Source organism: Maylandia zebra, linkage group LG23 (assembly GCF_041146795.1).
Source record: "Maylandia zebra isolate NMK-2024a linkage group LG23, Mzebra_GT3a, whole genome shotgun sequence".
Classification (NCBI taxonomy): Eukaryota; Metazoa; Chordata; class Actinopteri; order Cichliformes; family Cichlidae; genus Maylandia; species Maylandia zebra.
In genome coordinates, this window is record NC_135188.1 from 32,833,480 (window position 1) to 32,859,313 (window position 25,834).

General features: G+C 40.2%; 1 protein-coding gene across 3 annotated transcripts in view; it reads left to right on the plus strand.

Moving 5' to 3' along the window:
* Positions 1 to 2,992: 2,992 nt before the first annotated feature.
* The window catches only part of LOC101478566 (beta-1,3-galactosyltransferase 1), a 214,066-nt gene continuing 191,224 nt past the window's right edge, over positions 2,993 to 25,834 (plus strand). For all 3 annotated transcript variants that reach the window (XM_004570407.2, XM_004570408.2, XM_004570409.2), the window contains exon 1: positions 2,993 to 3,202. The gene's annotated coding sequence lies outside the window, so the exon portion shown is untranslated. The remainder of the gene's footprint in view (positions 3,203 to 25,834) is intronic.

Genomic DNA, 25,834 nt, shown 5'->3' on the forward strand with positions numbered 1-25,834 from the left:
CAGGAAGTCCAGTAACCATTTGCAGATGAGGGAACTGATGCTCAGGTCTGTCAGTTTCCTGATGAGTTGTGAGGGGTGGATTGTATTGAATGCTGAACTGAAGTCTATAAACAGCATTCTGGCGTAGGTTTTGTTGTTGTTCAGGTGTGAGAGGACAGAGTGCAGTGCAATGGAGACTGCATCCTCTGTGCTCCTGTTCTGGCGGTATGCGAATTGGTGGGGGTCCAGGGTGGGGGGGAGACAGGATTTAAAGTGTGCTAGGACCAGCTGCTCTAAGCACTTAGTGATGATGGGGGTGAGTGCTACTGGGCGGTAGTCATTGAGGCAAGATTGGTTGGAGTTTTTGGGTATCGGGACGATGGAGGTGGATTTGAAGCAGGCCGGTACCACAGCGTGGGCCAAGGACAGATTGAATATGTCTGTGAGCACTCCTGCAAGCTCCCCAGAACATGCTCTGAGAACACGCCCGGGGATGCCATCAGGACCTGCAGCCTTGTGGACATTGATCCTGCTCAGCACCGCTCCTACATCGGTGGGGGAGAGAGTCAGAGGTTGGTGGTCTGGCGTCACGTCTGCTTTGGTTGTGGTTGTGGGGTTCCCTCACTCAAAATGAGCATAAACGACTAGAAAGAGAGAGCATATTTCTCCTGTTTTGGCTTCCCTTCATTGGCTTCCTGTTAAATCCAGAATTGAATTCAAAATCCTGCTCCTCACATACAAGGTCTTAAATAATCAGGCCCCATCTTATCTTAATGACCTTGTAGTACCATATCACCCTATTAGAGCACTTCGCTCTCGCTCTGCAGGCCTACTTGTTGTTCCTAGAGTATTTAAAAGTAGAATGGGAGGGAGAGCCTTCAGTTTTCAGGCCCCTCTTCTGTGGAACCAGCTTCCAGTTTGGATTCAGGAGACAGACACTATCTCTACTTTCAAGATTAGGCTTAAAACTTTCCTTTTTGCTAAAGCATATAGTTAGGGCTGGACCAGGTGACCCTGAATCCTCCCTTAGTTATGCTGCAATAGACATAGGCTGCCGGGGGATTCCCATGATGCATTGAGTTTTTCCTTTCCAGTCACCTTTCTCGCTCACTATGTATTAACAGACCTCTCTGCATTGAATCATATCTGTTATTAATCTCTGTCTCTCTTTCACAGCATGTCTTTTATCCTGTCTTCCTTCTCTCACCCCAACCGGTCGCAGCAGATGGCCGCCCCTCCCTGAGCCTGGTTCTGCCGGAGGTTTCTTCCTGTTAAAAGGGAGTTTTTCCTTCCCACTGTTGCCAAAGTGCTTGCTCATAGGGGGTCATATGATTGTTGGGTTTTTCTCTGTATCTATGAAGCGCCTTGAGGCAACTTATGTTGTGATTTGGCGCTATATAAATAAAATTGAATTGAATTGAATAAAAGTTGTTGAGCTCGTTGAGGAAGGAGACATCAGAGGATGCGGGGGAGGGTTTGGTGGTCCAGTAGACTGTAATGGTCTGGAGTCCTTGCCACATGCGTCGGGGGTTGGAGTTGGAGAAGTGTTCTTCTACCTTCTTTTTGTAATGGTGTTTGGCTTTCTTTTTTGGCTTTTCTTCTATTCAGATGTGCTTTTACTGCATCTGGAATGTCTTTGGAATCATTGTCATGGTCAGAAATGCCAATTAGAGACTTTTTAGATATTATTGTTTGGTGAATCAAAATTTTGCAGATATATTTTTGCAAAATTTGCAAAGAAATAATATTACCAAAAATCTCAAATTGCATTACTCCATAAGCCCTGTTGGCTCAGATTTTCAATCCATTTGTTTAATTTGGCATACATTGGCCTTTTCTTTTGTTTTCTCTTCATTAAGAATGACTTCTTTACAGATACTCATCCAGTTCTGTTCAGGCTTTGGTGAAGAGTAAACAGATTAACTGAATGGCCAGATGCATCTCTCAGTCCTGCAAAAAGTCTTTGTTGGATTTCTTTAGAGCAAGACTTTCAGATATGATCACCAGCTGTAGATCTTCTTTTTAGGCCTGCCACCTATTCTTTTGTCTTTCACTTATCTTAACTTGGCTGAAGTATAAGCTGGACACAGTGGTGGGAAATAGCAAGTTTATGATTGGGAATAACTTAGTCAGGGCAAAAAATGTGACTATTTACTCTCTGTGTGATAACTGTTATTGTTGGGATGATTTGCAAATTCACCAGAAGAAACTGGAACAAATTACATATTTTTTTCCAACAGGCTGCTAGTAACAAAGTGTATATAGATGCAATTTAAAACTGTTTCTATGCTAAGTTATCTGTTATGTTTAGATGCAAAACTCATTCATCCCTTGAGTTAAGCTTGAATCATTTATTAGTTAGTGATTTAATGGCTTAAAACAATTATTCTGAATATGGTCAAATACAAAAGACTAGACCAATTTTTCTTTCTTTTTTTAAAGCAGCTAATTTCAAGGCCACTTTAAAAATGACAAGAAAGTCTGCCTCCTTGGAAGCAAACTGTAATGAAGCCACTTCACTTAAAAAACAAACAAACAAACAAACAATAAAACAGCAAAACTGCTGACATGCTTAATTATTTAGTAATTATATTGTTGCGGGTGAACCTGCCAATCAAATGGATCAGCTCTAGCCATGAGCAAAGAGCATTTCCAGCATGGGTCTAAAAAAATATGAGGCATGGACTGGAATGCCCATTAAATAATATGGACAACTTGAACTGACTCGTGTTTCAGTAGGTCTGTTTCATGATTTAATGGGAACATAATGGTGATGGCTGCATACATACTCAGTTCCCCTTCAATGGTTAATCCATGTCATTAATGGTGTCTCAATTAAATAAAGGCGTTCTTTACGGAAGCAGCTGGAAAACCTCCCCCCCCGGCAGCAAAACTAGTACGCATGCTTATTTTCGTCCAGATGCCATCACATCATAAGCGCTCGCGCTCTGTTGCTTGAAAGTCAATCTCCGTTAAACAAAGCGGCATCACCCCGCTCTCTCTCTGCCGGGGCAGATTGGCCGCCATCCCTCATCATCAAGGCGGCCTCTGATTGGACAGTCTCCTCTTCTCCGCTGACAGCCCCCCGCCAACCCACCTCCATCTCCATGAGCGCAGCGTGCAGCTCGAGACGCCGAGCAGAGGAGGTATCAGCGCTGTGTGAAGCGGACGGATCTAAGATTCCTGGACAACTTGTAAGGACGGGACGCGGACGACAACACGGGTGGGTGTTTTCATTAAGGGTCGGAAATGTGTGTGTGTGTTTTTTTTCCTTCGGTGTGTTATGTGTCGGGGAATTTTTTCTTGCCACTAAAAATATTCGTTCGCTCCCAGCTCCCAGCTCCCAGGGATGCTGTGTTTGGAAGTGACATTGAGTTAAAGGCTTGCCAAGTCGATCACATGCAGTTTTGTTTATGACTACGCCGTTTGACCCTTGTTGTGGTTGTAAATGTTGTTTGGCTTTTTCTTGTTTCTTTTCTTTCTTTTCTTCAGCAGGCATGCGCCGAAGGTAATACTGAGATTTAAAACTTGCTACTGAAGATGTAGTTTGATACATTTTCGTCTTTTGAAATGGCACGACTCGGTGCTCGGAGCTGCTTTATACTGTGTAGTTCGCAGGAATAACTGCGGTTTTAAGTGCGTGGCATCATTTCAGTAAGAAGCCGGTTCACAGGTGTCGGGTTTATTTGCGTTTATTAGAATCATAGAAAAAGGCGAGCAAGGGCAGAGGCAAAATAAATCCAGATAAGTAGATGAGAGCATTGTGCATTTCATAATGCTTTGTACTTCATAGCTTGATATCAGATATAACGGATTTATCTGGCCTCTAATCCATGTCAATTAACATGAACTCAGAAAAGCCGTCTGCTCTCTGTTGCACAGCATAAAGGAATGTGTGTCACCTTGCTGTCCTTTATCACCCTGTTAGATACTGCTACATTACACCAAGAAGTCAAAAACTGAAAGCGAGCCATATAACCCTCAGTGGCAAGCTGCTGAATAGGATTTTACCTTGTAATCTAAGGGTCATAACACAGTTCTCGGTCAGTGTCTATACTTGCTGTGAACAGTGTGCCTAAGCCTCCCAAAAATCCATTCCTATAGATTTACTTTGACAGTTTCTTTGAAATATAAACACCGCACACGCACAAATGCATCTCCCTCCCACAGGACCGATCCTCTTTCTGGAATTGTACCATGCTCCTTGAAGTGCTTACATCAGTACTTCTTGACACTGTTTTTAAGCGGTGGAGTGTAACCATCTCTTTTGTGGGAGCACAACCTTTACATTGCCGCCTGGGTCGTTAATACGATCATCTCTGCCAGATTCTCTCATTTAAGCCTGTGTACTGGCATGCGACCAGACACTGGAATTGTGTGAATGACAGGAAAGTTCCATTTAATTTCAGAAATGTCCCGCGGTCCTCCATTTGTCTCCTGTGACACAAAATGCAGTGGTTTAATCTCAATTAGGAAATGACATCTGAAAATGGGAACCAGGACGTGGGTTTGGAGGTCTAGTTTGATGAAGTAAAGTATAGAAGAACTCATTTCCATTCTGCTGCTGTAATGCTGTTTAAATCCTCTGTTTGATTAAGCTCAAGCTTGATGGAAGCAATTTTTCTGTCACAAAAGCTCTGACAGATGTTGAGATTTAGAAACTGTTTCCACAATTGTAGGTGCTGCGATCACAGCTGCTAGTCCTTCTAAAAGTCATGATGACATTGATTGTGGATCAATAAATTACTGGTGCAGCGCGGGAAAGAGCCCCTCTGATTTTCCTCCTTTTACCTTCCCCCATGAAACTAATGAATTTGAGTCCTTTTTCAAAAGCTGTCTGTGCTAAATTATTATCAAACAGTCCTTCTTCAAAACTCAGTCGTTATATCTGCAAATAGGCTGTTGACATGTGCTGCGTTGTAAACTGCATCTTATTGGCATCCTGTGAGAGGAAGCAAGTCCCTGGGTGTGCATCTAATAGGCCTGTTTTAACTAATTTAACCCTCATGTGGGGGTTTTATGTGCCTGTTTGAGTTATTGGACGAATGCAATGCACAAAATCGATCTTTTGAAACATTTGCTGTTTGCAATGCAGGAAAATGAAGACTGTTTTTTATGAATCTGCAGAAAAGCCCTCTTAATTACATCATATTTTAGTTCTGGATATTATTGGAGCTGAATTTATGGAACAGCATGGGCCCTCCTGGATGAGATAAACTGCGCGTGGCATTGATGAATAGCATTTGTATAGAGCACAACAGAAAAGTGTATTACAGAATGGGCTTATTAACTCGTTTACAGTTTCAATGCACTTATGCTTTCCTTGTCCACACGATTTAAGGGGAACTCTGTCAGCTTGTGGATTACTGTTTGTTACTGCACGCAGTGGCATTTTGGTGCCCTTGGGGAACATATTCCTTTAAAGTGTACAGCGTGGTTTGTCAAATGTCAGTTGGATTTTCTTTTTCCTTTGGCAACTGCTACTTTACGAAGACCTTTACATTGAAATGAGCCCATTTTAATGTCATTAGCTTCAATGTCTTATTATGTTTGGAAACACTTCATCATTGGGATTTAAGGTCAAGTCACCATCCGACCATCATGCAGGAAGGAATCCACACACCGATGCTTCAGTTGAGGACGTTAAGGCTGCAATCATGGATTCTTCGGCTACTTTTTGAGAAAGCTATGTTTGCCTGTGATCGACATCATCAGGTCCAGCCACATTTTCCAATTCCTGGAAAACAGATTTTACCGTAGCTAGGTGATACTCAAATATTCAAGGCTACCCCTTTTTTTACACTTGCACGTTAACCCTGCACATTGCTACATCCTTGCCTTCTTTCCTTGTGCAGTCAGGCAGCTGCTGTGCTTCTTAAGTGACAGTAACTGTGGCAAAATGCTAAATATACATATTGGGTAGGGGTGCAACGATACACAAAATTCACGGTTCGGTTTGGTTCGATACTTTGGTGTCACGGTTCGATATTTTTTCGATACAAAAAAAATGTTCATGCCTTTTTAATTTGTCATTTATTAAAATTATAAATATATATTTTAACTCAAAAGTACAGTTTTTAAATTTAACCCTAACCCTTGTGTGTGTTTTTTATTTTGACAGCGAATGCGCACCTGCGGACCACTTATGAATTTAGACAGTTTTTAACTCTCAGTGATGCCGCAGTGTTCGTTTGACTTTGGGACCTGAAGGAGACGGAGTTTTGGACCCAGTTTTGGATTACTCCGCAAGGCTCCTGACTACGGCAGCCGTAATGCTCCGCCAATCCATCAAGCGGTGCGCCTTCATAGCTAACCAAAGTCGTACTAAAACATTTTTTGACAGATTTCTGCGCGCCGCACACTGCACAAAATCGGTTCGAGGTCAGTAAGCCCAACCAGAATTCCTATATAAGACTGTAATGTATGTTTGCACTGATTGCCGATCACGCTTCAACTGAGTCGTCCTCGGTCAGAAGGAATTTTACTCCACAGTGATGTAGTTCAAATAACTTGCGGACTTTTAACAAAGGCACACTGTCGATTTTTGAGAAAATTAAAGGATGTTAAGTGTGCCTTATAGTGTGTAACATACGTTATATAAGAAAAGAATATATCGCAATATATATCGTTACCGCACATGCTTCAAATTATACTGTGATATGGATTTTAGGCCATATCGCCCAGCCCTACAGCCTACATTGTTAAAAGTGCCTTAAACAAGCTGTTGCAAGTTGATTTCACCAGCTATAATGATGAGTACATTTACACACTGTAACTAATTAACATTAGCCCTATGACAACAAAAAGGAAACTGTAGCCTGGTCCCTGGTTAATGAGGTGTGCTTAGATTTATGTTAGCTAAAGAGGCTTTTGTCAAAGAAACACATCTCTATGATTTTTGATCCTTGGAGAAATAATGAGTGGGTGGTGTCTTTTTAGTGGTTTATTCCCCAAAAGAGCACACTACCCTAACCTTAAAATCTGACAGACACATCAGTTTTATTGATCTCAGGCTATACGTTAACTCACACAACACGCTTTAATCTGCTAGTTTGTACAGATCAATTGATTGACCAGAAACTGTGGAGCTCACAGAGGAGGTAGCTCTCCCCCACACAGCCCCCACACAGGTTATGTCTGGTGACAAAATCTGTTAGCGCTTGTCTAATCTTATTGACCACTCAAAGCACTTTATACGACAAGCCATATTTACCTTAAGTCCAGAACACTTTATGCTCTGGACTTTATGCTTCCTTTGGGAGGAAGGAGGAAACCTATGCAGCCACAGGGGACAAAAAATGCCACAGAGAACCAAACTAAGACCTTCTAGCTTTGAGGCATCAGTGCTTCACCAGAACTGTTTCTTTTCAAGTCTGTTTCCAGTTTTACCTCCTCCAGCTTGTCGGGGGGAACACGAAGGTATTCCCAGGCCAGCCAGGAGATATAATCTCTCCAGCATGTCCTTTGCTGCCCTGGGGGCTCCTCCTGGTGGGACATGCCCAGAACACTTCACAGAGGAGGCGGGCAGGAGGCATCCTTATCCGATACACCTCAACTGGCTCCTTTTGATGTGGAGGAGCAGGGGCTTTACTCTGAGCCTGTCCCGGATGGCTGAACTTCTCATCTTATCTCTAAGAGAGAACCCAGCCACCCTTTGGAGGAAGCTCTCTATTATGTCTCTGAGATCACCTAACCCAAGGTTTGGCAACCTTCAACATGAAAAAGAGCCATTTTAGCCCCTCCTACCAAACAGTGAGAAGATCTGCATTTTTTATATATATAGTTTTCCTTTTTTATAAAAGCCTGCAGCAGCCACAGCTGAGGGGCTAGTTGCTGTCCTCTGTGCATGTGCATAATGCAAACATCATAGGATCCCACAAACAAATAATGCTTCATTGTGCTTCTAGAGATAAGACACTTTTCAGGGTATCTTTGAGCAGAGCTGTCAGCAAAATCAGAGGAAGCCCAAAAAATGGTCACTGACTGGCCAAAGAGTTCTTATCATTATTTGAGTGATTCTAATTCTGCTAATAATGTAGTATTTGCCTAAAAGATGATGCTTCTTTGACTCGTCTCAACTCTGTGAGGACACAACCGGCAGTATTATTCTCTGTGGTCTGATTTATTTTAGAGGTGAAGTAAACATTTATTTATGCTGAAGAATCAGTTGGCTGTTTTTTCCTAAATTGTTGGGCCCTAACTCTACTTGCTTGATTAAATTCTTTAACTATTTTGTACAGAATTCCACTGCATCCAACCCCTGTAATTGCTGCTGTGTCGAAGCATCTCCCTGCAGGCCATTGGAGCTGTTGCCTTTGACCTCTTCTTGGAGCAGGGCAAACAGCAAAGAGCATTTCCCTTAGGGGATCAGTGACGTATCGGATTGTTGTTGTTCGCTTGGCCTTCTCTCTCAGTAATTAATTGTCAGTTTAATCGCAGCACGAGGAGGCAAACCAATGGAGAGAGCACTGCCCAGTTGCCTGTTCTCATGCAGAATTAATGGTTTCTGTGTAACAACTCATAATTTACAATGCATTAGATTTTATGACTGTCTGGCTACACTGTAATTACTGATAGGAGGAGGCTGTAACTTACAAGGCTGTCATCTTTTATAAGCCCTGAATTTTGCGCTGCTACAGCAGTACGAGTTTTCTATGATTCTTTTCTTTCTCCGAGGGTGTTCACTGTTTTTCTCACTGATGCGCTGTGACCTATGCAGTTCCTACGCTCCCCATCTTGCCCTCGCTCTTTCAGCACTGCTCTCTCTGTGCCTCTCGGTGGAGCAGGCTTTGGGAAGCGGCACAGGCGACTCTGTTTTCCATCGAGCTTAGCACCTTGTGATCATGTCTGTGACTATCATCCAAAGTTTATTGGATCATTTGATAATCTTGTTGGCTAGAGCTTAGCCACACGTCACACAGTTCTGCATATGACCCTGCAGGTGCAGATAGATTTGAATCCAGTAGCCCAAAACTGTGGTTACACTGGGGTTTTTTTTGTTTTTGTTTCAAACACAAGTCCTTTCAGCAACTTGGCACACGAATAGAACAATAAATGGCCTGGTTATTTGTCAGTGTGTCTGGTTGTTTTTACAGGATCTGACACAAAAACATGCATGCTGTAGTGATACTACAATAATGGCACAGCGACATTGAAACTAAATAACATGTTGTCATCTGTGTTTTTCTCGTTTTGTTTACAAAAATGATGAATGACAACACAGTAAACTGTTAATATCTCAAATGCTCAGTTGGCAGATGCCTCCTATTGTTTTCTTGCAGACAACAAACCAACAAAAAATGAAAAGCCTGAGCTGAAACAATGTCACATTTTCACTGCTGGTGCAGTTAAGATAGGTTAGTCATCTCTAAAGCCATTGGGGTGTGTTCTAGCACCATGCTTATGCTGAATCTTTCCCTGGCAGCTATAATATCTTGTAGAACCACATTTAGCAACAGTAATCATTTTCTGACAACGTCAGAGGTCATCAGTAGAGGAATTTTGGGTTGATGGCTTTGATTGGGCCATTGCAACACTTTGGTTCTTTTCGTTTTCAGTCATTTTGTTGTAGATTTGCTGATGTGTTTAGGATCATTATTTTGTTACATTGTGTTACAGCTTTCAGTCCTCACATTTGATTTTAGGGTATTTTTGTATATACAGGAGTTTATTGGTGACTCAGTGAGGTCAAGGTTCTGTGGCCCACATTATGAGTCCCCAAGGACTGTAACTTGACAGTTGGTAGTAGGGCTGCACGATTTTGCATAAAATGAGAATCACGATTTTTTGGCTTAGAATTGAGATCACGATTTTCTTTTCCAGTATAAATATTTATTGCACTTATTAACTGCACATCATCTTCGTAACAGTTGAGACTGAACATAAAAACAATAAATAAACATAAAAACAACAAATGTCTCACGTTTTGTTGTTGCCGCAAAATGTTGTACTGCTTGAAATTCCGTCTCCACCGTTGCTCGACGCTGCGTGTATAGAGCAGGTAGTGCAACAATAGAAAAATAGTTGCGGGACGGCACTGTGTAGCGTTTGTCTAGGGTGTTGATCATTTTCCTAAATCCCTTGTTTTGCTCAGTGTTGATGGGAGCCATATCTTTGGTCAGGTGATAAGTGATAGCTTATGTAATTTCTTTGTGCCTGCGGGAGTTCGACGTGTATAGGGAAGCGCTGTATAAGGTTCCCGTTATTGATGTTTGGGTGGTTGACCGGGACGGATTTACTCCTGTCACTTTCTCGTCATCCCTGACGTGCTCTCCGTTGTTTTTTCCCTGCTAATTTTAGCATCACACGGCACAGCTTCTGTATCACGTGGTATAAGGCTCCGCCCTTGTCATTTGTTGAGCAGGAAGAGTGAGCGCTTGTTTTCATGCAGATTACGATAAGTATGAATTATGGCCAAGCAACTCCACTTCGGTCTTATCTTTCCAAAGGGCATTGTTCCAGACGTTGTGTCCTTTGTTCAGTTGCAATTTTGCAAACCTCCTGCCGTGTTTTAATTAGAGAAAAAAAAAGCCATACTTGTTCAGTCTTTTTTCTAATTATACTCTCATAAATGCTAACATTTAACATGCTAACTGGCCTGTAGAGTCTGAGGCTACGTCCACACGTACCCAGGTATTTTTGAAAACGCAGATTTTTCTATGCGTTTGCACCTTTCGTCCACACGTAAACGGCGTTTTCGGTCACTGAAAACTGAGATTTTTAAAAACTCCGGCCAGGGTGGATATTTTTGAAAACTCCGTTTTTGCATTTACGTGTGGACAAGAAAAGCGGAGAAAACGCAGGAAACGCAGCGTCAAAAGTGTGCGCCTTTTTTGACGTCACACTGTGCGCCACGTTATTCGGTGAAATGAATTTCTACAATACTGTTACTGTTAATTGTACTCTCTGCAGTGTTTACATGCTTACATATACACACACAGTTACTGTCTCCCTCACACTTCTATGCCCCATCCTTGTTTACTATTTCCCACCGAGGCTTCTAGACTTCTGATTGGCCAACATTTCTACACGGTTAGGAATATATCGCCATCTGTTGCTTTGGCATGTTCCTAGCAGTGTTTTCCTTCATTTCTGCGTTTACGTGTGGACGGGATTATTTTTTTAAACGAAAACGGAAAATCTCCGTTTTCAAAAATACCCGTGTACTTGTGGACGTAGCCTGATGTGGTTTCTGGGTTTTGCTCGTCTGAGATTATTACTTACTCCTTGGAAATGTGGTAGCACACACCTGAATGCTCCAGGCCTGTTGGTGCACATGTGTGCACCTCTAATATCTAGTTATGTAGAGGTGCACACATGTGCTTATAATCAGTTTAGCGGGACCCGAGTGCTACTTGCCATCTTAATTCCTATGGAAACAGCAACAGTTAATGTTTCACACCTTGCTTCTGCACGCTTGCGTAGTTTTTGTTAAAGAAGTAACGATTTGTCAGATGACTCCTTTATGTGAACGCATATAGAGGCTGAAGCAGAGATACCGGATTAAGAAAGACTTATATGTGACTGGGGTTTTAGGTTTTATCACACCAGCGAACACAAAGAAAGCCTGGCAATGTCTAATGTCCTTTGCAGCAATCCTCTGCAGTCTAATAGAACAGCTTTGTGATTACATTGTTGAATTAAAGTGAGTTTGTATGAATCACAGTGCTTATTTTTTTTTGTTTCTTTGCTCACACCTTTGAGGGTCAGCTCACATTTCTACCAGTTGTGGTATCACAAATCAGAGCTGTGTTTCCCAGCACCCTCTTATCTCACAGTCTGTCAGCTCTGGCTGCATGTTGGCTGTTTCTGCCTTCCCATTTCCACATGTGGGTCTGCTGCAAAAGCCTTCTGAGCCCCTCCCCTGCCACCACGCTTAGTGTTGGAAGAGTGGAGATCTAAGTCTCCTAGCCCCGGGTTTTTTTAATTAGGTTCTGATGATGGGACTTTTGCTGGTTTGCCAAGCTGGCTACTGTGACTTCTGATGTCTCTTGGTTCCCCTTTGGTCAAGTAGATGATTGGATTCTGTTGGTTTTTGTTTTTTGCCCTTCTCCCCCGTCCCTCTTCTCAGCTGTTTCTCTTTCCCTCTTTCTTCCTCCCCTTCTTTCCTCCAGTCAAGTCTGTCCCGTATTCAGCAAGTGAAAATAAAATAAACAATAAAAGGTGAATCAAATGGACCATTATGGCAAGGCTGGGATGGTCAATTTGGTAAAGTAAATCCGTTGGGCATCTTTTTTTGCCTTTAGACAATAATTCTGATGGCAAAAGAGCCAAACGGGACAGGCAAAAAAAAAAAAAAAAAAAGTAGATGATTGGATTTTCATCAGAGTGGTCAAATAGCAGATGGATAAACCTCTCTTGGTCCAACTCCAAAGATTGTTTAACCTCCAGTGCAGTAGGAAAGCAAAGGTTTGTTTGGGTTAGGGCATCTTTCTGTATTCTGCTGCCATGCACATCAGAATCAGAATCAGAATACTTTATTGATCCCTGGGGGAAATTATTTTTTGTTACAGTGCTCCATTTTAAACCAACATTAAGACAAGACAGACAATACACTAACTAAGAATACGCTAACTAAGAATACGCTAACTAAGAATTCCTAACTAACATTCCTTGTCAAACTAAATTTGAGGGTCTAAATTTAAAATTTCTGTAGTCCATTATGTTGAGAATATTTGGAAAAACCTTGTGAAAGAATTTCAGAAATCATCCATTTCAAAATTCATGCGTCAAAAACAAAGCTGTTTCCCGCATTGGAAATGGAAGGCATGTTGGACTTGTATGCCTGCTATGGCTTCCAGATTCAAATACAAATGGTGGTGTCACTAAATAAAGTAAAGCAAGTTTTGTCTGATTCCTCTTTCCTCACTCTAATCCTCTTTGTGAAAGCCCAGCATGGTTCCATACTGATATTTATATCCAACAAGCTTTAGGGGGAAATGGGATGAAGAGTCAAAGGCTTGCTGTTTATAGTTCTCTCAGCTCAATTAATTAAATACAGAGAGTTCAGCTTGGCCCTCAGACACCACATAGGAAATTATTTAATTTTACTTTCTGAGGCACTGTGTGTAATATGTTGTACTGCTTTTTGGCATAATCCTTTAGGTGATATTAATATCTCCCTGTGTGCACGCTTGATTTCAATCAGCATCTGCTCTCAATGAGCACATATTCCTCAGTGGACCCGACTAACCCATTTGAATAGTTGTACATTTGACATCTAGACCTAATTATAGAATATGCACTATTGCATGTGCACAAGCACCATCCAGAATTTTGTCAGTCCTTGCCAAACTAAACATAGCACCAATTATTTTAGGTGTATTTGATGCACTTGCGTGTTTAAATGTCTTTATCCTCTGAGCCCAGTATGTAAATTTGACATTTGCCTCTCAAAATAATGTCTCCCAAATTGATTTTGGGAGTAGGCAGACAAAATGTGGAGCAATCTTATTCTCATCTTATCTTGTTAACAGCCTTCGTTCTCAGTTGTTGGAAGATAAATATATTTACATGGGACAGACAGATATACGTATGATAACGTTTCTGAGCTGACCTTCTGGACTGAATAGGTGCTTCCTGTAAAATAACTGAGAGGTTCATTGAGATCACTTGTGGTAGAGGGTGCAGCAGGTTACTGTATACACAGTGTTATGATTTGCCACTGGTGCTTTCATTCTGATCAAGTTTTTCTCTTTAGATCGTATAGGTAAAGCTTTTATGCAATCTTAACACTATGCTTTGCTTTATTTTGGTGGAACATCCTTTAGATGTTTAAATGTAGTCAATATCCACCTCTGGCTGCTTGTGGGATTCACTTAATATTCTCAGTTGAGGAGTTTTCGTTCAACTCTCAATATTGATAATTGTAACATGAGTGAATCACCCCCTGAAAAGTTAGAACAGTTTGGAAAGTAAGCCAACAAATAAATACTGGGAAGATATACCTTGAACTACATTCATGGTGAGGCTGCCCTTGCTTAAATGATGCTGTGAGTATTATTTCGGACAATCATCTGTAGGGTTGGGGTTTGATAGCCGGTTCAATTTTCAGTTCAGCTTAACAGTAGCAACTCCATCAGAGATTTCCTGTGGATGCTAATGAGTCTTGCACATTGGAAAGAAAGAATTTTAGATGATTCCTCCTACATATTTTCAGTTCATTAATATTTATGACATGCTTTAATTACACAGCTCTTCTTAAGTCATGCCACAGCATCTCAGTGGTCTTCTCTCATGGTTAAGGTCTGGACTCTGACTTAGCCACTGAAAACCATGTATTTTCTTTATTTTCAACCATTCTGATTTGCTTTGGTCCATGCACCCTCTCCTAAGTTTCAGAAAGGATGGATTGTTTTGAACGTACCAGTAACTGAAGAATCACTAACCATGTTTCTAAACACTGACTGCAGGAATATTTCCTCATTGGCAGGAATACACAGTAGGAATGAAATGTCTTTACATATTCAAAAGTTCCTTTATGTTCAAGTGAAGTGTTCAAGAATTTTCTCTATTCTCTTCTTGAAATAAACGCCTCCTTTTCAAATGTAAATACTAGTTAATTTTCTTATTAAGCAGACTGAGAAATTTTAGGCTTTTCCACATTGGTCGTATAAAAGAATCAGATTTAAAACATTTATTTAACTTCAGGAACTTGTGAGCCATTTGTTACAGCTTTTTTTTGGTAGTTTCAGACAATACAAGGAGATAGATTACAGATCTAAGCTTCTTCCTGTTGTAACAAACTGAAGCCAAAACTAGAAATATGCTCTGCCATTCTGTGACTGGGGTGTGGAAACATGGTATCAAAGTCATGTCTGCTATCAGGTCCAAATGCAAACACCTTTGAACTAGGGCTGGGTGATACGAGGACTCTAATATTGTGATATTTTTTGGCTATATTGCGATACTGGATATATCGTGATATGTTTTAATAACCTCCAAAAACAGATGTTATATTTAACCAGTGCCTAAAATTCCTCTGGTGTACTCATTCAAATCAACAATTCCATATTTATATTACAAAAAATCGGAATGAATTGAAATGTTTTATTTGAACCATTTTTTAACCATCCGTTGCACACAGAGGTTTTTCACAAATAACAATACTGTCACAGTAAGCTTCTTTCTGGGGTCAACACTAAACCTTTAACAAACATCACAGCAACAAAAAAGTACATCAAGTAATAATTCATGAGAGAAAATAAATAAACAACTGAAATTAAAAAGGTGCTTCTAACCAATGTTCCCTCTAAGTTTTCATGTGTCTGAGAAAACACACAAACTCCCTGAGCGGTCCCTTGGACCACTGTCAGCAACAGCAGACGTGTGCACTGTTGTCACGTCAGCATCGAATCCATCTAAGTTACATGGTTTATTAAAATAATCAAATTACAGCATTTACATCTATGTTAGACTACTTTTAATTAACTGCTTTAGGCTACTTACAATGAAAATTAAAAAAATCTTGTTCATGACCTGTTTAGTATGTTAACACTATTGGAAGTAAAAATAACTTGAACTCCAATTTTGAAAACAAAACTTTCTTTTTTTAATAAAGCTCTGACTTGTATTATGAGTATGAGTCTGTAGAGTCCTGTAACTCTCTGTCTGCAAAATACAGCATATAATGACCAGTGTATGACCAGTGTATCAGACTGTTGAAAACAACAGTCTAATACATTGCTGGACTGGCCATCGGACATGATGGTAAATTTTTGTTTTTATCCCCCGTAACTGTCACGGCGAGTGAGGTGAGCCGTGTGGAGGAAATGAAGGAGGATCCAAGTGCAGGCAGTCGTGAAGGTGTAAAGGTGGTTTATTGAACATGAAAGTAAATACAAACGGCAAATGGAGCTGGAACTAAACTATACTGGGAAACAACTAAACTACAAAGCACAAACCTGAATGAGAACGAGCAGAGGAGAATGACGATGGACAGCAGGGAGAGCACACGGATGTGACATGGTAGATACACAGATGACGCAGGGTGGAATACACAGACGGACCAGCAACAACAATGACTGAAGACATGACTTAAATACACAGAGAACCACAGGGGAATTACACACAGGTGGTGGACACAGCTGGGAATAATCAACAAGACGAGACAAAGGTAAAACTGAACACACTCACATGAGACGCAGACCTTCACAATAAAACAGGAAACAAAACACACTTTACTAAGACACAGACTAGACAGAGACAGACTTGAAATGACATATGAAACTAAACCCACATCTTAAACCCAGATAAACAGAACATGGAACTCTAATAATAGACATAAACATTACCATAACACGACAAGAGAACAAGAACACAATCCCTGATGCAAACTTAAATCAAAACACAATAAACTCAAAATACTGGGTCCAACGGACCCAGAACCGTGACAGTAACGGTGTAAACAGTGAAAGGTGGCGGATTGGACAGATGCTGGCAGATGTGTAAAAATAACTCAACTGTTTGGTGGTGGCTATGGTGGAGCTTTCACACATTCAGTAAAATTAGCAAGTGGTGGAGGCCAGCAGGTGGATGAGGGAAAGGGGAGGCGAGGCGGAGGAGGAGAGATCTGCGGCGGCCGCTGGTGCGATTGTCAGGTGAACTGAACTTCAGGTAAGAAGTTATGAACTGCAGTCTAACTGGGTCAGATATAAACCAAGTTTAGATATAGTTTATTTTCGTTTTGCTAACCTTTTACCGTCAGTTACAATAACTCGTACTGCGTACTAGCTAGCTTGACGGAGTTTCTATACTGCTGGGTGGGTGCTATGATGTTACTGATAGTGAACTTTATTTTATTCATAAGGTTAGTTAGTAGAGTTGCCAACCGTCCAGTAAAAGACGGAATCCTCTTGTATTCAGAGTTAATATTACACGTTTCATATTGAGCTGAAAATAAACACGATTTGTCCCGTACTTCAGCTAGAGTGAAAAAAAAAGACACAAAGCTGGAGTTATTCTGTCTCTTTACGCTGTCAGCTGCCTCCTCTTCTCTCTTCTCTACCCCTCCCTCTCCTGCTGCTACTTCAATCACAAAACTGATCAATGATCAGCTGATCGGCGTTTCTGCCGCAAGTCCCGTCTCTCTTGCTTATTTATAACCCACTTTGCGCCAGAAAGAGGAAACTAGCGGAGGTCGTGTTAAACAACAGAAGCACCCTTAAACTTGATAAGCTGTTGTTAGAATTGATTTAATAATACTTTCTAGTATCAGCTGATGTTTGCTGGAGCCACAGCTGTAAAAGCTGCTGGTCTTGATATCAGTTGGATATGTGGTGAGAGGGAAACACGAAGATGAAACCAGGAGATGTCCTTACTGAATCATCAGAGCTGAACAGGTGATGGACAAACAGGTTTACCTTTTAGGTAACATGAATGAGTTGAAGGGAAGTTATGAACTGTTTCTGAGAGACAAATAACACCAGGATCCTTTTCTAAGCGGCTGACAGCTGGTAACTGTGCAGGAGCGGGTCTAGCAAAGTTTTGCCAGGGCACAAAGAAATACTTTTCTTTCTTATTCTCATTTAAAATTTCTAGCTTTTAACAAATAATTATCCGAATCTTACAACTAGGGCTGGGCCATATTATACCATTTACGGTAATACCGGTACAGTGTTAGGCAACGATAAGAAAATGAAATATCGCGATAGAATATGGGTAAAACACGCATGTGCACATGGCCGAAAAAGCATGTTGTTAACGGAGAATGATAAGGGAGAAAGCGGATCGTTCAGTGAAACGGATGAACCAGAATTGGTTTGTAAAAATGGTGCCACTTCAGTGATCTGGAACTGGTTTGGTGTTTGTCCGTCAGATACCCACCAAAGCACTTTTTTATGTAGAACATGCAAGCAGGCCGTCATTGTTGCCGTATTTATCGGACTAAGGTGCTCGTAAATCTGGGTGTAGTCTGGGTCCTGAAAACAGAATTTATTACATTTAACGGAGTTGGAAGTTAGTGGAAGTTAGCTCGCTAGTTTCGCTAGTTACCTAAGCATGATGTAACATGTTCTGACTGAGAGATTTCTGAAAAAATTCAAACATACAGCTCTGCTATCACTTCCAACATAAATGAAGACAGGAAACTAAACAGCAGTGACGTTAGTAAGGTTACTGAAGTTGGGCGAGCTGGTATATAATGATGTGCTACGTGATTGCTAGCGACACACAGTGTTGTCAATTTAACGAATTTGTCGCTATATTTAGCGAGTTTTCAGACCCCCTTAGCGACTTTTTTCTAAAAAGCGACTAGCGACAAATCTGGCGACTTTTTCTGGTGTTATTGGAGACTTATTTATGACGACTTTTTGACGTGAAAGTGCGTATCGCTTTTACTCTCAACAAGCAGCGGGTGCTGCCGTGGGCACCTCGCCTGTTCCAAAGCGCTCACGGGCGGAGCATAGTCTTCCCCCAGCTGCTATCAGGGCAGGAGATGTTCACACCTATGCGTCCAAACTGCAAATGAATCGTGCATGAGCGAAGCCGCTGCTCCCGCACTGACTGTAACGCAGTCAGTTCTTCTTTTACTCTTATGCTGTTTTTTGGATCACAAGGTTTAAAACTACTTATAAACACACACACACAAAGTAACTCCACCAGAGTGCCTATTTTGGGTCACTTTTGCCAGTCCAAGCCCGGGTAAAGGAGCAGGGTTGGAATTGTGACATTAAAAAAAACAATAATTGCTAAAATAAATTTAATTTGTAGTTCTAAATAAACTATAAATGTATTTATTTACGTTTTTTTTTACTCACTTTATGTCTCTTCCACGATGTTATCTCTCTCTTCAACAACATAGGTTACAATTATATTAGCATGACCTATTATGCAAATTAGGCGATGTCGTCATTTAGCGACTTCTAGCGACTTTTAGGACAACAAATAGCGATTTTCCTTACTGAGGAGTTGGCAACACTGGCGACACAGCTATGTTAGCATAACATAAACAGTGAAGCTGGAGGAATCAACACTAACACTTTTCCACTCGATAAAAGTTAACATGAAGTTTCCTGATGGTTAGAGACAAATGCAATCACATGGCAGGATGCTGTAAACGGACCAAACTTCAGTCAGGAGATCAACTGAGATAATCCATCCACAATAGAAGGTTAGTCATTAATATTTGCAATTAATGACTAACCTACTGCAACAACATGGGAATAGAGCAGCTGTGATACAATACAGGATTAATGAATCAATGGTACAGAAGTGGAGGAAGCAAGAAGAATGAGTTGAATAGTTTTATTTATCTGACTGCTTTGTTTCGCTTAATGTGTCTTATAATCCCGTGCACCTTATGGTCCAAAAAACACGTATTTGACTTTTTTATTTGGCACACTACAGTTTAATGTTACAAAGCACCTCTTTTTAACTTCAGTGGATATTATACATGGTTATGCTCAGGATATGTCAGCCCATTTCTACTGGAAATGCCTTTTGGTTAAACTTTCAGCAAGGAATTTGCATTTGGACTGTTAAATTTTTATATAGCTTTTCTGCACATAAAAAACAGCTGCTTGTTTAAGTGAAAATAAACAGATGGGGTTTTTTTGTGCTAGTAATGTTGTGGAGTTGTATTTTGTCTCGCAATCAATTATATCGTCAGTTATATCAATAAATATTTTTGGCCATATCACCCTGCTCTACTTACAAACAAAGTTTTCATCTGATGTCAAATGTATAGAAATCCATTATTGTACATAAGTATGTATATGATGCCAGTATTTTCCCACATTTTCTAGATACTGTACCAGTACTGTGTAAAATGCCATCAAAAAGTCAATTAAGATTTATTTTTTCTCATCTGTCTTTCTGTCTCCTTTCACTTTTTAAAGGTTGCCATGTTAGAAAAAAATATTTTGCCCTGCCATGCTGTTTATTGATGTGATAAATAAATAGTTTGTCAAAATATCACTAAATTTATTATTTTTAATATTCAGTAATGGTCATGTGTCACCTCTAGTCTTCTCTGTCTTAATGTCAGATTTCCACCATATGTTGTAGATAGTTCAGGAGGTTAACTCGACCAAGCAGTCTCTTGGTTTCGGCAAAGTACTGTTTAGAATACCAGAATAGGGAGTTAAGTTTATCAGAGTGATACATATATACCAACAAGACAGTGTACATCACTGTCACAACGATGTTTGTTTTCATTCAAAGGCTTTATGGTTTTTCCTATAATACCTGGTGGGCCCGTCTACAGTCAAAATGCCCGGGCTGATTTTTTATCCCAACTATTGACTAGACTACACACTAACTACACAAGATTTGCGCTAAACGTCGCAAATTTCTTACATCTCAAAACACCGCCGTCACTGCTAAAACTTCGCCCCTTCCTAAGCAACTAAATGCCATTTTGCATTTAGTTTTTTTTTTTTTTTTGGTGGGGGTTGGTTTTGCTCACAGGCGGAGAGTGCTTTCGAGCGTTTACCTTATAAAACACAGTTTTTACCGTCTCTTCCCACAGTAAATGTAACGATAGTATTCAGGAAGAAAGTCTAATATTGTATGTATATATATTTCTTATCATAACTGGTTTTACGTGGCCTATCAACACAATTTAAAAACTGGTATAAAGTCCACACTTTTTCCGTCATTTGTTTCCGTCTGTCCTGCTCACATCTCCAATGGTTGTTCACGTTGTCATTAATTTGCCTTCACACAGACCGTGCCAGCAGTGCGCAATTGCGCACACGCGCAACTTAGAGGGAACATTGCTTCTAACATATGAAATTGTAAAATACAAATGTGATGCCCTCAAATTACAGAAAAAAAAGTCTAGGCAGCGACTATAAAAAAGACTGACGTAGAAGAGTCACAGGTATCACACCTAGTTTATTTGACCTTTTCTTTGATGTATCAGGGAATGTTGGCATGCGGGGTTCAAAACATTCTTCATTTTGCCATAGAATAAATTCGTGGTACTTCTACCTTTGGCAGCAATAGTTTTACGGCATGTTTTGCAAATTACTGCATTTTGTTCAACATCCTCCTTGTGAAATCCAAATAACAGCGAGTATATTCTCTATCTGGTAGTATATAAACATGCAAGCTCAGTGCAGTGTACCGGGTAGAAGATTTTCTGGTTGGAAAATGATGCATTTGCAGCATGTGGGAGAAAAATACATGCATGTGTGCATGTGTCTTGATGGTTACGATAAAGCCACTTTAACCATCGTACGTGGAAAATCCCGCGATGCATCGTGTGTATTTGATATATTGCCCACCCCTCCTTGGAACTTCACATAGCTGGCTGCGTCCTTGATTGTTCTGGACATTTTTTTCCATAGTGTGCTTAACTTAGAGCTTCACACTGTGCAGTTTCCTGCCGAAACCGGAAGTGACATAATTTTCGCGGAAAATGTAGTTTTTTTAACCTTCAGAGCCTCATCAGCCTAAACTGGTGTTTTTAAAAGTTATGTTTGACGTTAAGACTTTCTGAATAGTTTCTGGAATGCTTAGAACTCAAATTGCACTGCTGGAAATAGTTTATTTTGATGCTATTTTAAATTTTTATGTAGTTTATTGCACTTTTTTTCAATTTATGTAATTACCATGCACTTAATGCATACATATTATTAAAATCTGGGCTATAATGATTGTATTGATGTATAGCAACTTGAAATGCTTCCAGAAATGGCACTACAACATGTAAAAATATAATATAAGCTCTGGCAGACTTGGTTCTATGGTAGGTCTTAAAGGGTTAATGCAAACACGACTTGTTAAACCGAAAGCAATCAGACACCGGGAGAAGAGTTGCATTGTAAGTTTTCAAATATGACTTTAGTTTGTCAGAAATCTAATTTCAGAACAATTTACTGTAATTTTTTTTCTCCAGTTTTTCTCCTGTTCCATCTGCTAACATGGAGGGAGGTGGCTGAGGTTTTATCAGCTACCAGGAAGCTGTCTTGATTTCAAACTGACATGAAGGGTTAGACCAATGCAAGTTACACAGCTACACAAATGTAAAAACTAATTTTATAGCATGGTGGGCAGCACTGTTGCCTCATAGCAAGAAGGCCCTGGGCCCACCATCTGGCTGGGTCCTTTCTGTGTGGAGTTTGGATGTTCTTCACATGTCTGCATGGGTTCTCTGGCTGTCTCATAGTCTAAAGACATGCCGTTAGTGGAGGTTAGGTTAATTAGTGATTCTAAATTGAATACTAGTGTGAATTGTTGTCTATGCAACAGATTTGTGACCTGTCCACACTCTACAAACTATTGTTTAAGCTCAACAAAAAAAAATTAACACAACAGTTTCCATTAATCTTTTTGAGTTACGATAACATGTTGAAATTATATTAAACCAACAAACTAGAGTTAGGGGACTTAACTTTTCCTCCATAATCAAAGGTGATTTTAATTACCACTTAAAAACATGTTTTTAAGTTGCTTACTCATAAAAATTATGTTTCTCCAATTACATTTTCCACATTATTTAAAACGATTTTTAAGTGTTATGTAATTAATAATAAATTACAAAAGCAATTTTTTTCAAGTTTAATCGTTTAAAATATTAAGTTGCTGATTTTCTTCATTATTATCATCATTTTAGCTTTTTCTCATTTTTTTTTTATTGTAATAGCTTTTAAAAAACGAATTCATTCAACAATTAGCAAATAACTTTTTTTTATTTTTTAACTGTAGGCATTCAACACTTTATATTTAAAAAGTGAAAATAAATCAGAAACTTCAATTTATACCATCGCAGCCGAGTTAAACAATATGCCTTTATGTATTTAAGACCACAGAAACAAATGTGTTCAACTAGTAAAAAAAAAAAAAAAAACACTTAGAAAACATTTTGTTGCAGTAATACTTCCAAGCAAGTGTTCAGTAAATGTCGACTTTCAATGCCTACCAAACTTTACAAGATCTTGCATCTTTCTTTTACACAATGCAGCAAACACCTTTAAGGTCAATGTTACACCTACAGGATTCAAAACAGTTAACAATTTTTGAAACAGAGTCAGCATTTTTAACATAATGCTGGTTCTATCAAGGTCAAGGAACAGCTTCTGAACAACTTCAAAAGTGTATTTCAGATCCTTGCATTAGCTCAGATTGAGATCTTATATTATTCCCATGAGTAACACACAGCACCTTGGGAAATCCTGGCCCTCCAGGATTTTTGTTCCCATCACAATGGTTGCTACTTACAGTGGGGCAAAAAAGTATTTAGTCAGCCACCGATTGTGCAAGTTCCCCCACTTAAAATGATGACAGAGGTCAGTAATTTGCACCAGAGGTACACTTCAACTGTGAGAGACAGAATGTGAAAAAAAAATCCATGAATCCACATGGTAGGATTTGTAAAGAATTTATTCGTAAATCAGGGTGGAAAATAAGTATTTGGTCAATAACAAAAATACAACTCAGTACTTTGTAACATAACCTTTGTTGGCAATAACAGAGGTCAAACGTTTACTATAGGTCTTTACCAGGTTTGCACACACAGTAGCTGGTATTTTGGCCCATTGCTCCATGCAGATCTTCTCGAGAGCAGTGATGTTTTGGGGCTGTCGCCGAGCAACACGGACTTTCAACTCCCGCCACAGATTTTCTATGGGGTTGAGGTCTGGAGACTGGCTAGGCCACTCCAGGACTTTCAAATGCTTCTTTGTTGCCCGGGCGGTGCGTTTTGGATCATTGTCATGTTGGAAGACCCAGCCTCGTTTCATCTTCAAAGTTCTCACTGATGGAAGGAGGTTTTGGCTCAAAATCTCACGATACATGGCCCCATTCATTCTGTCCTTAACACGGATCAGTCGTCCTGTCCCCTTGGCAGAAAAACAGCCCCATAGCATGATGTTTCCACCCCCATGCTTCACAGTAGGTATGGTGTTCTTGGGATGCAACTCAGTATTCGTCTTCCTCCAAACACGACGAGTTGAGTTTATACCAAAAAGTTCTACTTTGGTTTCATCTGACCACATGACATTCTCCCAATCCTCTGCTGTATCATCCATGTGCTCTCTGGCAAACTTCAGACGGGCCTGGACATGCACTGGCTTCAGCAGCGGAACACGTCTGGCACTGCGGGATTTGATTCCCTGCCATTGTAGTGTGTTACTGATGGTGACCTTTGTTACTTTGGTCCCAGCTCTCTGCAGGTCATTCACCAGGTCCCCCCGTGTGGTTCTGGGATCTTTGCTCATCGTTCTCATGATCATTTTGACCCCACGGGATGAGATCTTGCGTGGAGCCCCAGATCGAGGGAGATTATCAGTGGTCTTGTATGTCTTCCATTTTCTGATGATTGCTCCCACAATTGATTTTTTCACACCAAGCTGCTTGCCTATTGTAGATTCACTCCTCCCAGTCTGGTGCAGGTCTACAATACCTGGTGTCCTTCGAAAGCTCTTCGGTCTTGGCCATGGCGGAGTTTGGAGTCTGACTGTTTGAGGCTGTGGACAGGTGTCTTTCATACAGATGATGAGTTCAAACAGGTGCCATTCATACAGGTAACAAGTGGGGGACAGAAAAGCTTCTTACAGAAGACGTTACAGGTCTGTGAGAGCCAGAGATTTTCCTTGTTTGAGGTGACCAAATACTTATTTTCCACCCTGATTTACGAATAAATTCTTTACAAATCCTACCATGTGGATTCATGGATTTTTTTTTCACATTCTGTCTCTCACAGTTGAAGTGTACCTCTGGTGCAAATTACTGACCTCTGTCATCATTTTAAGTGGGGGAACTTGCACAATCGGTGGCTGACTAAATACTTTTTTGCCCCACTGTATGGTCAGATCCAGGGGTGTACTGGTCACCGATGATGGCAGTTTTCATCACCTGCCTTTCAAGGTTGGCCTTAAATTCTTTGGTGTCCTTGTAAAGCAAATTAAAAATAGGTTAGTGGATTATGCATTAGACATTTATACTTACTGAATCTTAATGAATTCAGATGATCAGTGGAATACACACACACACACACGATGCTGAATTACTTACACCAAACCGCATGAAAAGGTCCTCTTCCGTCTCTCCAAGGTATGTGATAAGGCAGCAGATGGCTACTTCTCTAAGTATTTCAATTGTATTGTAATATTTAAGAAAAAAATATGAGTATAAACTACATGGGTTACTGCCAACAAAGTGCATTTCAAAGCTACCCAAAGTCTAAATAGTTGTCCTACCTCAAGAAGCATGTCGTTGATCTGCCTGATTCTCACTCCTTTAGGTCCTCCCCTTGGAAAAAATGACATCCATCAGTTGCAATGGTCAAGTGTAGCCATTCAAGGCTTACAGTGGTTGAACTCTTGAACGTCTCCTTTATCTGTGGACCACACAAACAGAAGAATTCAATCTTGCAGACTATATTGCATTAATTAATGCTCTAATACATTAGTTAAAGATGATAGATGTGATCTAAGGCTACCCCAAGTTTTGGAGGGAACAAAAACAATCTTAGTGAAGACAAGAGAGACATTCCACACCATAACCATGGCGTAATCTGTAATGTTTTAGCAACCCTGTTTTTGCAGAGGTTTCAAATTTACACATTGTTCACTCCCAGACCATTTTGTAAAAAATATGTCCCAACTTAACAACGCAATAATGACCCTAGATTATCACACTATACTAATATACTAATGTAAAGTCTTAATGTTAAGTAGATTCACATAGCCAATGCAGAATGATGCTATCGGAATGACATTAACAATATTTCACACAACCTGATGTGTTAAAAAAAACAAAGATAGCTACAGCTCTTAAGATCAAGAACAATACTTACTTTAAGCTGTATCACAATAGTAACCAAAATCATTTACAATGTAATATTATGTATAGGTCATGCAAGTTTTATGAAGACATAAAATAGGTGAGCCAGACAGAAAAAAGGAGCCTC